We start from the raw sequence: 9,347 nt of genomic DNA, 5'->3' as shown, positions 1-9,347 counted from the left end.
TGTACTTTGCAGGCGGCTATTCCTTAAAGCTTTTCAGTAACCAGAAACGTTGAATCGTTGAATAGTTGGATTGAACGATTAAAGTGCTCAAATATTTCATTATCCTGGAGGAAAAAGCAATTTCCATAATAGAAGTCCATTAATCGCTGTAACATTATGATTGTTTGGTAGTCTAAATAACGCAAAACGTGAATTCCCAGCTGTTACTAGAGCCCGTTGATAACGTAAATCCGGAAGAATAATAGGGGTTGGGTTTTATCCCTAATACAACGCAGAGGGTAGGCTAATGTACATGTAAGTCATCTTCTGTAATCGAGCTGTAATATCCAGCAAAGACTGGGGTCCGTCAGCAGCTTTCACAGCATCCAAGCCTAAGCTCCTAAATCTTGAACATATAAGTAAATAAGTGAGTAGGCAAAATTCTGGTTAACTTGGAACTAAAAAAAATTTGCGATTCATGCGTACAATTCTGCATTGAATATTGCCTATACACATTTCAACATTAGGTAAAATCCGTTTAATCATAATGTAAATAAACAACGTGCGTTTTGGAAAACAGCGATGTGAATATAATGCAATCAAAACACATTGAACAAACATGTACGTCCAGCTGTGCACTGAACATGAGCACCATTTATTGAACAATTTTGGGAAAGCTCCGCTGGAAAGCAACCGCCCGAATAACAAACCGCGCAAACAGAAATCCAATCAAACCCGCGCTCCATAGTCATCACGAGCGAAAATCCCTGGGAGAGTAATCGAAAACTCAGCAAGTGAAACACCACAACGTATTATTGATGTTTGGAGTCGAATGAATCTTCGTGCACGGGGATGCAATCGATTCCAATTGCATTAGCCAATTCAGTTCCAGAACAACACGTGGTGGGAGCGTGAAGCAGTGTCTACATCATCACGTGCACATCACTCCTCCCCCACATTTGCGATTCCAGCTCGCGCAATCGTTTCGATCCGATGGTATGCACAATCGGTTTCCCAATATTTGCGCTGATAAACCGTGAAGCAGTGCCAATGCGACGTTGCATCCGGGGCTAACGATCGCAGGATAGTTAATGTGCAATATGTTAATCATATCGAAATGCACGTTAACATCATTGAATTTTCAACGGAATGTTCGACGTAAAACAAATATGATTCACAATATGAAGCCTGGGGCGTTTATTTTGACCGCACTATATTCGGCATTTCGGGAATCGGTACTCGCATTGGTTTAAGATTCATTTCGCGTGTGCTTTCAGTATTTCTCCGATGTATAATTCTACTAATTCCAAACATCCATTGATGATTTCGTGAAATGTTAGTTCAACTATACAGTGGATCTATATACACCAGGGTGCCAATGAAAATGATCATCTCGAATTTCAAAAAGTTACCCCATAAAAAATGTTCACCACCTCAAAAAAACACCCTATGCAAAATATCAGCTCAATCGGACTTAAGGGAGAGTGGCGCAAAGCGGTCAATGTTTGAGTGTTTTGATAATCGAAAAATCACCCAAGGGGGGAGCAAAGGAAATCGGGGTTTTCGAAAAAAATGTTAAACCCAATTGTCTTGAAATTGCATGAAACTTCAAGATCTAGTGTTATTTCGAGAAAACAAAATTGCCAAAAATCGGCATTCTGGGACTTTCGGAGTACGAAACGAAAAGCATAGTATTGGGTGCCAATAAAATTAGTTATCTCGAATTTTCATTCGGAACTTGTCACGAAATATTGATTTGCACGATAATATACCCTATGCAAAATATTAGCTCATTCGGACTTCATTTACTGAAGTCCGAATGAGCTAATATTTTTCGCCTGAAAAAACGATTTTTGACATTTTTTTTAAATAATTGTGAATCTCGACGTGTCATGAAATTTTAATACATCTGTCATCTTTTTTTTTTTTAGAAAAAAACCCGATTTCCAGTGATTTTTCGGTTTTAAAAAAACTTAAATTTTAACGTCTGCGACACCAGTAAACGAAGTGCGAATGAGCTAATATTTTGCAAAGGGTATATTATGCGAATCAACATTTCGCAGCAAGTTCCAAATGAAAAATCTTTATTGGTACCCGGAACGTTTCACATTCCAAAAAAAAACCAGTCCCAGAGTATCGATTTTTGAGAAAAAAAATTTTTTCGAGATGACACTAAATCTCGACTTTTCATGCAATTTTAAGACATTTAAGACATCAAATTTTTTTTTCGAAACCCCTTGGCAGATTTTTCGATTTTCAAAAAACTTCAACTTTGACGGCTTTTCGCCACTCTCCCTTAAGTCCGATTGAGCTAATATTTGGCATACAGTGTTTTTTCGAGGTGGTAAACATTTTGTATAGGGTAACTTTTTGAAATTTTTAAGGTCGATTTTTTTCCCATACATCCATTGGCACCCTAACCTACACACACCAAGATGAAAATATGTACGTAAAATATTCTCAAACCTGAACGTTGTAACTTCAAAATGATGCGCATCCCATCGATATGCGTTGATTTTTCACGAAGTTACACCATGTCAAATATCACTTAAACTTTCCGACTTCGCACTCTGTTCCTTTAATTTCTTTGACGAGTGTATTTGACACAATTAGAGTCATTTTCTTTATGGATTTCTCTGAGTTCCGCCGTTCGATTATTATACATAAAAACTACAAAGAACAAATAAAAATCCACTTGAATTAGAAGCCGATAAATCAGCATGTACGCTGCCTTATAAACTAGGAAAATTATTCGTGTTTTCGTTTACAACAGTAATTCGTTCTGAAATTTTGCATATGGAGAAATTCTGTGGACTATTAGTGATTCCCGTTACTTTGCCGAAACGGATTAGTTGTTTTCATACTATTACTAGCTGACCAGGCAAACGTTGTTCTGCCAAATAAATTATTTCTAGTGAATATTTTGGGTGTTGAATAAAACACACTAATGTATTGTAAGTGTGTTTGAATATTTTAACGATCTTTAAAATAAATCGAATGTGACCGATAAAAAAACGAATTAAATGATTTGAACGGAAGGTTATATGATGTTTCTTGGTGTATTTAATTAACGTAACTAACATGTTTGATCTCTTAAAAGTTAAACGTCAACTGAAAAAAGTAATATAAGTTTGTCGTAAAGTAGAAAAAATGAAATATAAAAAATCAATATTTATTGCTGTCTCCTTGTTAGAAAATACGTGCATGTGATTTTCAACATGGCTTAGTTCATAGCAGCTTGGTCTCGTTCATAAATTGGAAAACAGCGATACGCCAGCTATCTTCAATGGAGCTAATTAATCGGCCTGTTTGGAATCGCGTTATTTTATCGTTGTCATTCAATCGAGGATTATTCACATCGGTAATCTAAGTTTGAAACACAGCCATATAGCTTCCTTTATTCATGGATGTTTTTATTACTCTTCACCGATTTGTAGAACTAAATATTCATATATGCATATGAGTGATCGGATTTTACAATTCAATCGAAATCGACTTTTACACTCTTAAATTCGTTCGCCTTGTCGCGAAACAATTGTCAAAATAAGTCTTCCGTATTTGTGGTTCAATTTACTCTCTATCTGATCGGCATAATTCCGGAAATATTTTTTTTTATCTGTATTATAGTGACTTTCAACTCATTTGGCTGGTTCGTCACTTTTTTACTTCCATTTTTGGAAGAATGTCTGGAGTGAGAATTGAACTCGTGACCTTTAGCGTGAGAGGCATGGATGTTACCACTACGCCAGATCGGCTCCCGGAAATAATTCTAAATTGTTGAAATTTGAATGAAAATTATTATTCGATTTCGTTTGGATGCTAAATTTGTTTTGAATGTGTTTGAATGCTTAATTTTGCGTGTTTATTCCACCCGAAAAACCATTACTATGTTTGCTTCATAGAAATGGAACATGGAGACCAATGTTGTTTACGTCGAATTGCGTGGCAAGGTTGTCACATTTGCTCAACTCGATTGGACTTGAGCTTGAACAGAATGCAAAATTGCGCTTTTTCCATTCAACAGAATACAACCAACAATATGTGGGGACGAATACGATCGAACTTCATTTTGTGTTTGAACATACGCGCAATGTCATGACAATGCATTGGGCTTGGCCTGGCTATAACTAAAGCTGTGTCGGCGTTGCTCATGATAGTGTCTCGCAAGTGAACGTATTATTCCTCGCGCCGCTTTTGTTGATTGTGCAGTAAGAATTGCAGTCGTTCAATCTCTACCTTCGCGTATATGTCGACCATAAATTGTTGGCACAGCTTACGATATCTTGAATTGGCGTTTCTTGACCATGTCAAATCACCATATGATAAACATAAAAATCCTTCGAGCGCGCCCTCTGTTTGTTTCGTCGCATGTTCAATAAATATTAAATCAAAATGAGAAATGATGTTCATAATGAATTAAGTATCTGTGACGGGGTCTCGTTGGTCTAATGTAAGAGATTTTTCTTTAAAGAAACCCTTCTGACTTGCACTGTAGTCACGCGTATTCTTGAGCTTGTCACTCCAGAATACATTCAAGGCGTATTGTTCGTCATAGAAATCTCTACGTTGAGAAGGCAAACCTTGGGAACGTTAGTGCCATTGAAGAAGCACATAGCGAGGGTCGTATGAACGGTGTGTGTCAACGATGAATTCCAGATTATTGTTTTTTCTTCGCATTAAATTTCTCGTGTCACCGTGCTATCATGATTCCAGCAGCGCTTGTGCTTTGGATCTACACACGTGCTCTCCAGCTGATGTTTTATCAGGGTTGATGGCAATAGCGTGATTGTCATTTTATAATCCGAGCAAATGTGATTTGAAGAATTTCGATAACTCATTGTGCTCATTCAAAAAGGCTTCCAGCTCGTCGGAGATGCTCCCTGCTTTAGATGAATTGATGTTACTTTTGTATTTGTAGATGGATGTTCAATGAAGCGGGCGTTTCGCCATCAGTCATTGATCAACTTAAATAAATTCGTTCTGTTGAAAAAACGAACAACGGTTAAATTATTAGAATATTTTTGACACAAAAATAATAAAATCGCAATTAAAAATAGTGAATTGGGGTCAAAATTAAAGGTTATATGTATGGTATGAAGTCAAATTTTAGAAAAAAATATCCAGATCTTTTTTTCTGCATAGAGCCACCCTATTCGGTATTAAATGTATGGTTATCGGTATCCTACCGGTATCATATATAGTTTACAACCTATTCTAATACCTACCAAGTATTTTGAGAATAATTTCATCAAAATCGGTCGAGCCGTTTCGGAGGAGTTCGGTAACGAACACCGTGACACGAGATTTTCATATATGTGTATATATATTGTTTTTTTCAACTTCATATATTCTATCGTAGAAGATACCTTATTCAAATTAGTTTTGCAGTTGGACTATTTTCGAAAAAAAAGAGGTAACAGAAATCCGGATAGGAATACTTTTGCAATTGTTTGTTCTGGTTCTTGCACTTCAACTTTCTCTTGTCCTATTTGGCGACTATTTGTTTCATGTACCAACTGATTCAATTCAAACTTTTGCTCCCGTCAGGTACATTCATCTGGAATGCATTGTGGGAAATTCACTATGAAAATTATTCATAGTTTTTAGATCTTTTCCGCTGCTAGCGGAAGTATTTCATAAACCTTTGTTTAGTTACCTTCCACTTTCACTAGGTGCACTATTTGATATTCAGTGCATTGTTTAGCTACATTTCGGTTGGAATATATTTTTCAACTGCCTTGTGTTTGAGATGGAAACAAACAGCACGAGTTGCTTCTAGCACTGTTGAGAAAAATTATCTCCGAAACACTCTGCTACGAATGCCAGCGCTGATTGAAGCTTGTTTCTTTTCCAATTAATAATTGCAAACATTGATCGAGTTGAACTGAAGTTGAAACAAAACATTTTGCTACACCCTCAAACTAGTCTGAAACACCCACTGAATTATAATGAACCATCATAGACGAGTTCATAAAGATCCATTTTCATATTTGCTTCAGTGCTTGCCCACAGTGCCGCAGCGCCTGTTAGCTCAGTGAAAATTGTGTAAGCATCGATGGCTAATATTTAACCTCTAATTGCCCTCGTCATTCTCGATTGACTGGAGTGCCCTCTAGCTGAGGTTCGAGAGGGTCTCTAGCGAAGAACGACCGAGAAAATACAACTGGCTAATAAATTCACCCCGCATTCTGGAGACAAACACTGAGCTCGACCCGATTCATGCTCGGGTGAACCGGGGCGATCCGAGCATACGCAAATGACGGCCAGTGGTGGAATATTGGTGGAATTATTATGAGTTCCATTCCGAGAAGGACACCGAACGGCCATTGCATGAAAGTTAATTAAATTTTAAGCTGCGGTATCGGTTTGGGTCACGATGGATAGCTAACTCGATTTTCTAACGCTTATTTTGTGGAGCTAAACTAATTATTATTTGAAAAAAAAAAAGATATGAATAGCTTTTTCGAATGACTTTTTCTACGGTTTAATTTGAAGTGTATAATCATGTATAATCATTTAGAAACAGATAAGAACCATTCAATGAAGCATGCTTCATTAAGAATCTGCATACAAGGAATTTACTCTATCTCGGGACAGTTTCGATAGAATAAAAGTTTTGTAGACCCAAAATAAATTTTTTTGGCTGAATTCTCAGAAAAAAATAAAAAATAATTCCGATTAAATTTGGATCACATCGCGAACTATTCTTCAAATACTTTGCATGTTTTTGTATATTTCGATGATCAACCCGGCTGGGTATTTTATTTCATTATCTATTCATATATTCTTCTTCTTAAATGGCACTAACGTTCCTAGAGGAACTTCGCCGTCTCAACGTAGTATTTTACTTGCGTCATTTTGAATAGTACTTAGTTGAGGTTTCTATGCCAAATAATTCGCCTTAAATGCATTCTGAGTGGCAAGCTCTAGAATACGCGTGACCTTGTACTGTGGTAAGGAAATTTCTTTGACGAAAAATTCTCTCAACCAGAACGGTCTCCGAACCGTCGGCATGTTAGGTGTGACGCTAACCACTCGGCCACGGGAGCACAATCTGTTCATATTGCGCCCAATATTTCTCGACTGGCAAATATGGAAGCAAATGAATGGGTTCACGCCTTGGCCCTTCATTAGAGATTTTGAAAACGATAAGCTCTGCGCAGATGGATTCTCCGGGCATTGTATCGTGATTGGAATTGTATTTTTTTAGACAAGAGCATCCGAGAACCATAAGCTTCGCAGAAACATCATCTTTGTGACATAGTCAAACTTGTACCATTTTGAGATCCTAGAAACTAGTGATTGGCTGACACAATACGCATGTAGTGCGATGGAATACATATCGAGGTTCGAAAAAAAACTAAATGGTTCAAAACTGATATCTCAAATATGTTCCTTACACTATACTGCACCAAAAATGCCGCACAGTTTCGACTGTCATGGTTTTTTGATATTAAGATCTCTTTTCTAGTTGATGGCTTTGTCCATTTCCATCCATTTCTTCCAATAAATTATGTGTTTTATCTTCTCTCAAAATTAATCATTTGCGTTCGAGAGGAATTCCTTTAATTAATGCGAAATTTTGTATATCTTATACACTTTGACATAAAGATTTTTTTTTAAATATGTCTTTTGGGGCTTAGAAAATATCTCAATAAATTACACTAAACAGCTTCTCATCTTCTCAGTCAGTTTACTGACTGGTTGGAAATTTTCGTCAGCTACGTGATTGGGCGTCGAATTCAACCTCCGTTTCTGAAATACCGACTCAAATGGAAAACTGCGTAATATTCTTACAGGCGTTACGAAAAATTGCATAACATTTTTTGGAGAAATAAAACGAACATATCATCAAAAAACATTATTGTAATAAATATTCAATTTGCCTGTTTATTACTTCGGACGCTACAGTAGAATGAAACCAAATTCAGCGATCAACTCTTTAGTAGATAATGCTGGTGGCCCTGAAAAGGGCCGATATTTTCCGTGGTTTCCTCGCTGTTTTCTCGCTGTTTTCTTGTAGGATTTGAGAAAGCCAATTTTTGTTTACAGCATACGACTTTCCGGATGTCCCTGAGGAATGGAGCATCTTTCTGAACCTAGTAGTAGTTCCGTAAAGTAGCCAGCTACGTTCGATATTATATAACTCTACACTCTTGACATTCAAACCTTACCGGAAGGCTCTAACCTGTCACTTTTATTAGATGGTACGGCAATCACGGTGGAGAATAGATTGATCAGTAATGTCTTGATAGTCTTATCAAAGATATGTTGGAAAATTTAAATAAACTCGTTGAACATTCAAGCGGTGATGTTTCTTATGGTCAAGGTTCGGCGAAGTCATATTCAATTGAGGATTGTTTGCGGATTATGAAGAAATTCGCCTCCGTATTCAATTGGAAATGGAAATGGCTTCTTCCAGCAGTTTCTCCGTCAATATGACTCAACAGTCATTCGAGTGTGTAGTTGCTATCTCACACTACGACTCGAGTGTTTCATTTTATTCTTCCCCGTCAAATGGACTTCAATGCATTTTGAAGGTGTTCCAACCAAAATGAATTCGTTTCTCTCTCTCATGTATCAATGTTTGAGTTTAACGTGGTTATATACTACAGGTGAGCTAGATATTGTTTTGTTTTGTTTGAAAATTACTCACACATATAAAATAGCGTACAGTGTTGTGTTAAGAAACACTGACAAATTTGTGAATTTTGTTGATATGAAGCCGTTTTTCTGTATGTTTTCTTTTCACGAAATTGAACTCGTAGACAAAGTGAACTAACGCGAGGACCTTTATAGCATACCTGAAAACTGTCTAAGTTCCTTGGTTTGAGTGGGTATACAATAAACCGTTTATTAATGGTGTAACTACTTTTTTGCATCAGAAATCAAGTTTGCGTTTCACTTTATATGGACGTAGAAATAAGATAGATAAGTACGCGGGTAGCGAGATTCGTGTTAGAGGGAGTAGATGTGTGAATTGAAGTCAGTTGAATGAAGAGGCAGATTTGTATTCATTAGTCACATCAATTAAAATAACCATTGGCTGGTTAGTTCATCAGTCATCCTCACTCTCAACGCTCGTCAATTCATTTTCTAGTCAATTCAAATCATGTTGACAACGAATGCCGAAGTACTCCCAGTTGAAGCGAAGCCACTGAGAGGAGATTTTTATTTTTCAATTTCGATGATTTCGGGCCCTGCTTATGGTTATGAACACTAAAATTGGATGGTATCCAGAGGTAAAAAATTTGGAGATTATATTCTACTTCTTCTTTTATTATTCTTCTTTTTAATTTGCTTACAATCTTATATCGTATATTTTGCGATTTGTTGAAAAGTTGTAATTTAATTAAAGCAAACTAAAG

The sequence above is a fragment of the Toxorhynchites rutilus genome, chromosome 3, assembly GCF_029784135.1.
Source record: "Toxorhynchites rutilus septentrionalis strain SRP chromosome 3, ASM2978413v1, whole genome shotgun sequence".
In the NCBI taxonomy this organism is placed as follows: domain Eukaryota; kingdom Metazoa; phylum Arthropoda; class Insecta; order Diptera; family Culicidae; genus Toxorhynchites; species Toxorhynchites rutilus.
The sequence above is the reverse complement of the archived record's forward strand: the minus strand, read 5'-3'. Positions refer to the sequence as shown.